Below are 10,958 nucleotides of genomic sequence, written 5' to 3'. Positions count from 1 at the left end.
CAATTGGCCTCACACCAATTGGAGCAAGTAGAACTCTACTTATGGCCATTTAACTTTGCTGGACTCATTGGTCTAGAATTCAGCAATTCACCCACCATCACTTCTCTCAATTTCCATTCATCAATTCATGTTAATTCTCAACTCAAAAGTCACCAAATGACCACAATGAAGCATAATAACACTAATTGGTCAACAATTCATCAAAACCCTAACTCTCCATAAGCCCTAATTATATCATCTCCTCAAACTCATGCAATTCATGCAAATCAATGCTCACATCACGTATCCAACATCACACAAGCTCTAAATCAAGATATAACTTCATCATACACTTCAAACCCTAAAGTATCTATGCTGGCCGAATTTTCTACCTCACCATACCAATTGATTTCTTCTATTTTTTTTTTTGAGTTAATTTTCCTCCTAACAAACTCAATTCCAAGATTACTTAACTAATCAAGGTGGAAGGGAAGCTTACCTTGTTGGGCAGAATTTGTAACTTCCAAATCTCTTCAATTTCTTAGTTTTAATAGCTGCCAAGCTTCCTATCAAGGTCAAAGGGTAAATTTTTGTTCAAGTGGCTTTAGGGTTTATGGTGGAAAAGAAGATAAATTGAAGCTTGAAATGTATAACAATGGAATAATGAAGATGAGGAGGGAGAGAGAGTGTATGGCCGGTTAGTTTGGGTGGTTGAAGAAGACTGATTTTTTTTTTTTTTAAGTCCTCATTGGTCCCTTATAAACATATAATTAATTATATAATTTAATTAATTTAAATTATAATTTTAATTATCTTATTTATGAAGTCATAATTCATTAAAGTTAGAATTTCTTTTTCTTTTTCTTTTCTTTCTTCACACATCTCCATTTTTAATTCTCATTTCAATAATTTTAAACTCCTACATTTTAATGGACAATTAGGCCAAAAGTCACCTCTAAGGGTGAATTGACCAAATTGCCCCATTATCGGTTTGATCCGTTTTTCCAGTAACATTTAATTGCTTCCAGAATTCTAGTTCAATTATTTGAGTTAGTTCTTGATTCTTTTCTATGATTTTCATATTACCCTTAGCTTCATAATAATTCTTAGGCCTGGGGTGCCATAAGGTCCCACTCAAAAATAAGGTAGTGATTGACCTCGCAGTCACTTCCCGATTGGGTCACCCATCGCTGTGGCTTCGGCTCATTTAACCCATTATGCCTCGTTTTCTTGATTTTTATTTTACCTTAATGTAATTGCTATTAACTTTTGTTTGTGACTTCTCTAGGTGACTTAATTATGGTTCTAAGCCCCTTGATTGTCCGGACTGACACTGGTCACCGAAACAGTATAATGTATAGAACTAATGAATGTAGGGGTGTTACAAATATTTTATAGATTTTTAATCAAAATTAAGCACTCGATAATTAAGAAACTTAGGTTTCGGATTTACCTATGCCAATTCTGGCGCTTGGAACGCATCCAGAGTGTCTGAAAATGGTGGGGTAGCCTATAATCTCGACCCAGTTCTGAAATATTTCCGACAGCCTGTCTGCTCGGTCCAAAATTACAAACCTGAGCAACTGTCAAATTTCCTCGAATCGAGGGTACCTACGCGAAGCTCACAATACCAGGAGTTAGAAAAAAATATTTACAAAATTAATTAAGCTCGCATGAAGCTCGAAAAAATACTATGAAGTTCGTGGGACCCACCGAAATTTTAGTGTTCGAAAATTTTGAAATTTATATCTTTGTTAAGCTCTCGTCGTGTAGAGTACGTCGGTACTCTCGGATTTCCCATGGGGTTTCAGGTTTGGGAGAAATTTAGCCCAAAAATAAAAATGGGCTAAAACTTCCTTTAAATTGAACAAAATACTCGATGAAAATGGATGATCTTAGTGTCTATGGAAAGGTCTCAACGAGTAGAAGGTATTTGAGACAAGACCTAGTACGATCGGTAGCCGAATCAGTCAGATTTTGGCCGGAAAAAGAGCAGTACTGCGCAGGGACGAGGGAGGTTTGGGGGGCATTTTCCAGTGGTTTCAGGCGACTGCCGGCGAGGGGGAGGGTACCAAGGTGGTCGTCGGCGTGTGGAGGAGGGAGGGGAGTGACTGGCCGGTGGTGGGAAGGAGGGAGGAGAGAGAGAGAGAGAGAGAGAGAGAGAGAGAGAGAGAGAGAGAAAATGTTGGGGTGTGCAAGGAATGAAGAAGAAAAAGAAGAAGGCCGGTCCAATTTGACTGGTCTGACCTGGTTCGGTTCAATTCGACCAGTCCAATTCGACATTCCTTCATCAAAGTTGTTTCTTAATGAGTCTAGTTTAATTCCCTTTTTGAATCACTCTATTTGGAGTTTTGTAACTCAAGTTATGTCCATTTAACTATAACTGGTCGGATTGGTCAATTCCAGAATTCTGGGCAATTTTAGGTTCTGGCAGATTTGGTGATCTAAATTTGGTTAGCAATTTGATTTGGTTATGGTCAGAATTTATGCTTATTTTCTTCAGGAAAGTTGTTCTACTATGTCCTAGCTTTCCAATGGTTCAAAAATCAGGTCATTTGGACATTTCTACACAAAGTTATAACCATTTGAACATGTACTGTTCACATGGTTAGTTTTGCCCAGTAACCGGGTACCAAATCCAGATTTAACCAAATTTTACACCAAGTTATGGTCAGTTCTAGGGCAAGGTTTCTACATAAAAATTATTGGTTTGGGTCTTAATTTCCATCTTCAATTAGCCTTACACCAATTGGAGCAAGTAAAACTCTACTTATGGCCATTTAACTTTGCTGGACTCATTGGTCTAGAATTCAGCAATTCACTCACCATCACTTCTCTCAATTTCCATTCATCAATTCATGTTAATTCTCAACTCAAAAGTCACCAAATGACCACAATGAAGCATAATAACACTAATTGGTCAACAATTCATCAAAACCCTAACTCTCCATAAGCCCTAATTATATCATCTCCTCAAACTCATGCAATTCATGCAAATCAATGCTCACATCACGTATCCAACATCACACAAGCTCTAAATCAAGATATAACTTCATCAAACACTTCAAACCCTAAATTATCTATGCTGACCGAATTTTCTACCTCACCATACCAATTGATTTCTTCCATTTTTTTTTTTTTTTTTGAGTTAATTTTCCTCCTAACAAACTCAATTCCAAGATTACTTAACTAATCAAGGTGGAAGGGAAGCTTACCTTGTTGGGCAGAATTTGTAACTTTCAAATCTCTTCAATTTCTTGGTTTTAATAGCTGCCAAGCTTCCTATCAAGGTCCAAGGGTAAATTTTTGTTCAAGTGGCTTTAGGGTTTATGGTGGAAAAGAAGAGAAATTGAAGCTTGAAATGTATAATAATGGAAGAATGAAGATGAGGAGGGAGAGAGAGTGTATAGCCGGTTGGTTTGGGTGGTTGAATAAGACTGATTTTTTTTTTCTTTAAGTCCTCATTGGTTCCTTATAAACATATAATTAATTATATAATTTAATTAATTTAAATTATAATTTAAATTATCTTATTTATGAAGTCATAATTCATTAAAGTTAGAATTTCTTTTTCTTTTTCTTTTCTTTCTTCACACATCTCCATTTTTAATTCTCATTTCAATAATTTTAAATTCCTACATTTTAATGGACAATTAGGCCAAAAGTCACATCTAAGGGTGAATTGACCAAATTGCCCCATTATTGATCTGATCCATTTTTCCAGTAACATTTAATTGCTTCCGGAATTCTAGTTCAATTATTTGAGTTAGTTCTTGATTCTTTTCTATGATTTTCATATTACCCTTAGCTTCGCAATAATTCTTAGGCCTGGGGTGCCATAAGGTCCCACTCAAAATAAGGCAGTGACTGATCTCGCAGTCACTTCCCGATTCTGTCACCCATCGCTGTGGCTTCGGCTCATTTAACGCATTATGCCTTGTTTTCTTGATTTCTATTTACCTTAATGTAATTGCTATTAATTTTTGTTTGTGACTTCTCTAGGTGACTTAATTATGGTTCTAAGCCCCTTGATTGTCCGGACTGGCATTGGTCACCAGAACAGTATAATGTATAGAACTAATGAATGTAGGGATGTTACAAATATTTTATAGATTTTTAATCAAAATTAAGCACTCGATAATTAAGAAACTTAGGTTTCGGGTTTACCTATGCCAATTCTGGCGCTTGGAACGCATCCAGAGTGTCTGAAAATGGTGGGGTAGCCTATAATCTCGACCCAGTTCTGAAGTATTTCCCACAGCCTGTCTGCTCAGTCCAAAATTACAAACCCGAGCAACTGTCGAATTTCCGCGAATTGAGGGTACCTACGCGAAACTCACAACACCAGGAGTTAGAAAAAAATATTTACAAAATTAATTAAGCTCAATTGAAGCTCGAAAAAATAATACGAAGTTCGTGGGACCCACCGAAATTTTAGTGTCTGAAAATTTTGAAATTTATATCCTCGTGAAGCTCTCGTTGTGTAGAGTACGTCGGTACTCTCAGATTTCCCGTAGGGTTTCAGGTTTGGGAGAAATTTAGCCCAAAAATCAAAATGGGCTAAAACTTCTCGTAAATTGAACAAAATACTTGATGAAAATGGATGATCTTAGTGTCTATGGAAAGGTCTCAATGAGTAAAAGGTGTTTGGGACAAGACCCTGTACGATCGGTAGCTGAATCGGCCGGATTTTGGTCGAAAAAAGAGTAGTACTGCCTGCGGGACGAGGAAGGTTTGGGGGGCCGTTTTCCAGTGGTTTCAAGCGACTGCCGGCGAGGGGGAGGGTACCATGGTGGTCGTCGGCGTGTGGAGGAGGGAGGGGAGTGACTGGCCGGTGGTGGGAAGGAGGGAGGAGAGAGAAAACGGAAAAGAGAGAGAGAGAGAGAAAATGTTGGGGTGTGCAAGGAATGAAGAAGAAAAAGAAGAAGGCCGGTCCAATATGACTGGTCCGACCTGGTTCGGTTCGATTCGACCGGTTCGATTCATAATACCTGAAATTAAAATTTTTACTCTGCCCTGTGACAAAAAATGAGACCCAAAAATTCTGAAAAAATTTCAGAAAACTCAAAAAAATTTTTAGAGTCCAAATGTATTTTTAGCTTTACTACGTGGTCTTTAAATTTATTTTTAAAAATTAGCAAAGTTTATTGACTTTGAAAAATTAAACCCGATTTCTAAAATTCGAAAAATTCCAGATAAATTTCCAAAATTTTAATAAAATAAAATATTAATATTTACACATAAAATAAGTATTTTAAAAATTAGGTATGTTACATTTTTATTTATTTTTTTATATATTATATAATATTATAATAGTTTTATAAATATTATATTTAATTATTTAAATTAAAATATTAATTTTAATACCATTTAAATTAATTATATACATAAAAAAATTTATCAATTAAAAATTATCTTCTATTTGATATTTTTTATGAAAGTTATTTGTTATGTTATTAATATATAATATTAATTTAATTATAAACTTAAATGTAATATAATAAAAAAATATAATAATAATTTTTTAAAATATAAGTAAGTGAAAATGATTAAAAATTAAAATAAATTAATAATAAATGCAAATTAACTCAATGAATTTAATTCATTTAAATTATTATTTTATTTTTTTAAAAGTTTAATTTGCATATTTTTTATTATAATTTTTATAATTTAAAATAATATTAACTTGCATAATATTAATAAATTTTTATTAATTTAATACATTATTATTCTAAAATTTTCATTTTTATTATATTAACATCTTGAAATTTTATATTATCATATTTTTTAATGCAAAAAGTTTTAAAACCTATTTAATATATTTAATAAATATTTTTATTTTTTTAAATTATAGATTATATTATATAAATTTTAAATACATTATTGATCAAAATATAAAAATAAATTTAATCATGCATGTTCTAATTAAAATTGAATATATATATATATATATATAATAATTTTTAAAAAATAAAATTTATAAAAGAAAAAATATATATATATTATTAATATTTATAGGAATATTTTTATTAGTTCAAAATATTGATCCCTTATTCGTACTTGTATATATATTGTGATACATATAGTTTATTATTATAAATACACTGTATGTATTACGTATTTAAATTTTAATTATATTAAAATTATATTATATTTAAAAAAAATCATAAAAAATATTTTTATAAAATTTATTTAAGCTTTAATTATTTTTTTATTTGGTATTCAGATGATTGGATATAATATAATTCTCAATTTAATTATTAATAAAAAATTAAAAAATATCAACACAATAAAATAAATTTAATTCAATACAGTTCGACTCTTACAATATCTTTTTTATTTCAATTTTATCCATTTTTTTATTCAAAATAATAAGAACCATGAACACTATTATTTTCAATGCTAAAAAGAATAAAAATTGAAAAAGCAAAATAACATAATAATATAAATGTAATCATTAATATATTATTAATATTACTCCTTTATTTATTATAAATGCAATAGATAATATTTTATAAGTGATATAGCTCTATAATGATAATTTTTAAGAAATCATACTTATAATAATGTAAGAATTAATTAAATAATTTTAAATTTAATTGTCTTTAATAATTTTTTGAAGTATTGATATTTAATTAAAATCAAATAAAATTCCTTTTAAGTTGTTCATTTAACAAAATTTAAAATTAATAATAATCTTTGAATGACTTATATTGTTTTTATTTTCGTTTTTATAAATTATAATGATTAAAATATTTATTTTTAATTAATATTTATAATTTTATAAATATTAATATATTATTTCATTACAATAAAAAAAATCTTAGATAGAAATTAATTTAAAAAATAATATGCAACTAATAAAATATTTTTAAATATATATATAATAAATAACTAATTATAAATATAAATTTAAAAAGTTAGATATCAATAAAGCATTTTGCTTAATATGAAATACGATTAAATTATAGGATTAAATATTTATTTATTCATCTCTTATTTTAGTTAATTATTTATTGTAAAATTTATATTTAATTGAAGTTAAATATAAATAGGATTAAATATTTTAAATTTATGTTAACTTTAAAATTAAGAATTTTAAATTTATACAAATTTTAAAATTAATTTAAATAATAAAAATATAATTATAATTAATTTTATAAACAAATAGCAATTTGAGTAAAGCAAATATTCTTTCCTTTTTCATATATTTATATATAATATAGATTATTGAAGTATAAAAAAATAAAAAATAATTTAAAAATATTTTAAGTTGATCAATTTTTCTAAATGATCAAAATATTAAAAAATGTGAAAAATAATTAAATATATATATATATATATATATATTTTTTAAAACAAACGAAATCTAAATATATTGCCATGTTAATACTTTGCTATCATACGGTGATTTACCCACTTAAATTTGACATTTTTTTTTTAACTCTGTTGCAAAATTATAGCTCACTAGGCTAGCCCATTAGTATACCAAAATTTGGCTCGATTAATTCATCTTATAAGGTTGGCTCACCAAGGTTTTTAACATAGTTTTCAAACTTGGCTCAATTTTGGATTTAATTGAGAGATCATGTGGATGAGTCATTGGTTCAACTGTTAAAAAATTTAATTAAATACACATCTATTAATCCAAATGTTTATGTATGGAATCAAACCCTTTTTTCCACTTTGTGAAATGGGGAAGTTCATAAAAATATATTATGGTAAATAAACAGATTTTTAGATTACACCTCAATCCTTTCAACTCCATCAGAAAAATGAAATGTTATGAGACAGAGACAGAGATATGGACCATAAGCAAGGGGAGGAGAAATCACGTTACCCATATTAAGAGCTTCAATTGAATCACAAGAAACATGCAAAACTGGAAAACCATTTTGGGCTGAAGTTGGAAAATTAACGGCTGAGAAATGGGTGAGCACCATTGGGCTCCTGCTGCAACTGATTAGACCCATTTCATTGTTTTGAGGGTACGAAGAACGTTGGCGCTCATCTTATCTTACGGGATCAATTAGAAGAAGCTTATTTCACATTTTGAATTCAGATTGGTTGAAATTTCTGCCATGCATGTGTATGATTGTCAACCACTGACAAGTTGCGCTGAAAACCTTAGACATTGTGGCCTCTCATTTGCGTGTGTTGAATTTTTAGAAGTCTCCGTGCCTTTTTCTAACTCTCAATTTTCTTCCAAACTAATCTATTACCACCTAACCATCACCCCACGAATCTTTGTTGCCGAAATGACCCGGTAACTAGAATGCAACAAAATGAAGATAAATAAACCTAATTTGTGATATTTAACTTAATTTTATAAAATATATATTAACGCATATATATAATTTGTGATATTTAACTTAATTTTATAAAATATATATTAACGCATATATATATATATATATATTTTAATTGTGTCAATTGTAATTATAATTCATTTGATAACCTTATTAGTCGATGAATTCGTAAAACTATATGATTCATAAAAAAATAGCATGAATCATTAAGTGATTATTAGTTGCTCAATAAATTTTTTTAGGACATTTATTATTAAGTGATTTATATGAATCATTAATATTTCTTTTATGGATTTTTCCATTATTTATATGGTTTTATATTTTAAGAAACATAAAAAAATTTTAAGCGCAATAACCACGCTAAGTAATTGGCTATTCAGTTTATTTCATCATCATTGATTAACTTCAATTTATATTATAAAAATACTTAAATTTTAATTTTGTATTTTCTAAAGTTTTTTTAGTTAAATTCTATTGAGTATTGATACGCACATATTTAGATAAATTAGACGCAATAAAAGATTTTTCTCTGCTTGTTACGTGAAAAGAATTGTCACTCTAGTTGTAGTTGAAACATGATTGATAACTCTTTTATTTTATTTAATTTTTTATTTATTTTTAAACAAATCAAATCCTAAATTATTTTTTAATTATTTTTTATCTGTCTAATCAATCTAAACATGTCAAGATCAACATCTGATCAAAATATCTCACGAAATTTGGCTACAAGGATTTTAAATGGTAAACAGAAATTATTCCCTAACGAGCTTTGTAGGGCGCTCTATCTGATTCATTTACAATTTAAATTGGAGCTTTGATGAAACTTTCCTAAATGTGTAGTATTCACATTAATAAATAAATAAATAAATATATATATATATATATATATATATATATATATATTATAATATTATAATATACAATAAAATGATAGAATAAAAAATTAATTAATGGCATAAATTTTGCGGACACGCAAATGATTGCCTTCCCTATTAGAGAAGTCTGAGAATATAATATAATGTACCAAGTTAGTTAAGCACTTCTGAACAAATTTAGGTGGGCATCCTCTCTGAAAGGTACACTTTGAACTTATATTAAATGACAAAACTGGATTCTCATTTTATCAATTATTTTTTACAATACCTTAATATTTATAATATATATATTTTTTCACTTTAATTTTAATAAAATCAAACGTATAATATTTTGAGATAATCTAATTAATTTTCTTTCAACTTTAAATTTTAAAGAATGAAAATATCTTAAATTTGAGCCATTCTATATATTTATTTTAAAATAATTAACCTTTGTTATGGTATCTCCGGTTATATAACTCATCAATTATTGATCTATTAAGTCTATTAAATCTATATATGTATCAACATATGATATGACACTTAATTGGTTTACCAATTTCGTCCAATAGTATAATTGTTTTGCTTCCTTTGATCAATCTCTATTTTAGCATATAATCAACAAATTGCACCTTTTCAAAGCAACAATTTCAGATGATTTAAACCTCTTGGCTTGGCTCTATTGTCCACAAAACTAATTATTTTGTTGCTAATGTCATTAATTTTTCTATTGTCTATTTGGACTCTTCTAATCCAACCCCATCTCTGATATTTATGCATAATAATTGCAGTTTTCAGCCAATGGTAATTGACACATGATTTGTAGACTTTTCAATGTTCACTTGCATATATTGTTCCATTTGAATTGCTTTATCTTAATGCTTTTCTTTGATATTTCAAATATTGTTAAAGAAAATGAGAATTGTCAGTATTCACTCAATAGTATTTTTACTACTAATTTCATGTATTTTTTATTAATTTATTTTTTTAAAATTTTAATTAATTATCATTATTTTCTTCATAAAAAAAATTTTAATTTAAACTTAATCTATTTATATTTTAAATTTTTAATGGATCAGATTTAAATAATTTTTTTTTCTCTCGCGTAAAAGAAAATGCAGTGAAACAAATTTCAATGTAACAATGTTTCCAATGAATGTTCGTATTTATACCTAATACCTAATCAGCTCGACTATTCCATTCATATTAATGGAATTTATTGTACAATAAAGCAGGATTTTGACATATGGAAGATTAGAGATAAGCTAGGAACAAAATTTACAAAGAAAAAAAAAATTTTATACTAAAATATGATAATATTACGAATTGATAAAAATCTGTTTAATTTAACCGTTAGATAAAGTTGATTATAGTCATAGGTTTTGATAGTCAGCGGACTTTGATAGTCAGCGGACTTTGTAACTCGAAAAGGTTGTATAATTGGATTGGTAAATTCATCCAGAAGCAGAATGCAGAATGGAAGTTTTTGACTCACACGTTAGCTTGGATGCCAAGGCAAGTGGCCAACTCTCATCTATATCTGGGAAAAAAATTCAAGTCAATGGCTACCTAACACAACGAACTGGAGAAAACCAAAACGTTTCTCTACTGTGATATTAATTGATTAATCATAATTATGTGTCATAGAGATGAAAAATATAATTAAGTCATTTGTTTGAAGATAATTAAGACAAGATCAACGATCTTAATAAGACATAATAAATATATTTAAGACGCTTATTTCTTCTCCAATTGTGTCCACAACATGCTTATTATGTTGTCAACATTTCATTATCTGAGATCTCAAAATGCTATA

Source organism: Hevea brasiliensis, chromosome 5, assembly GCF_030052815.1.
Source record: "Hevea brasiliensis isolate MT/VB/25A 57/8 chromosome 5, ASM3005281v1, whole genome shotgun sequence".
Taxonomy (NCBI): Eukaryota; Viridiplantae; Streptophyta; class Magnoliopsida; order Malpighiales; family Euphorbiaceae; genus Hevea; species Hevea brasiliensis.
This window is presented reverse-complemented; position numbering follows the sequence as displayed.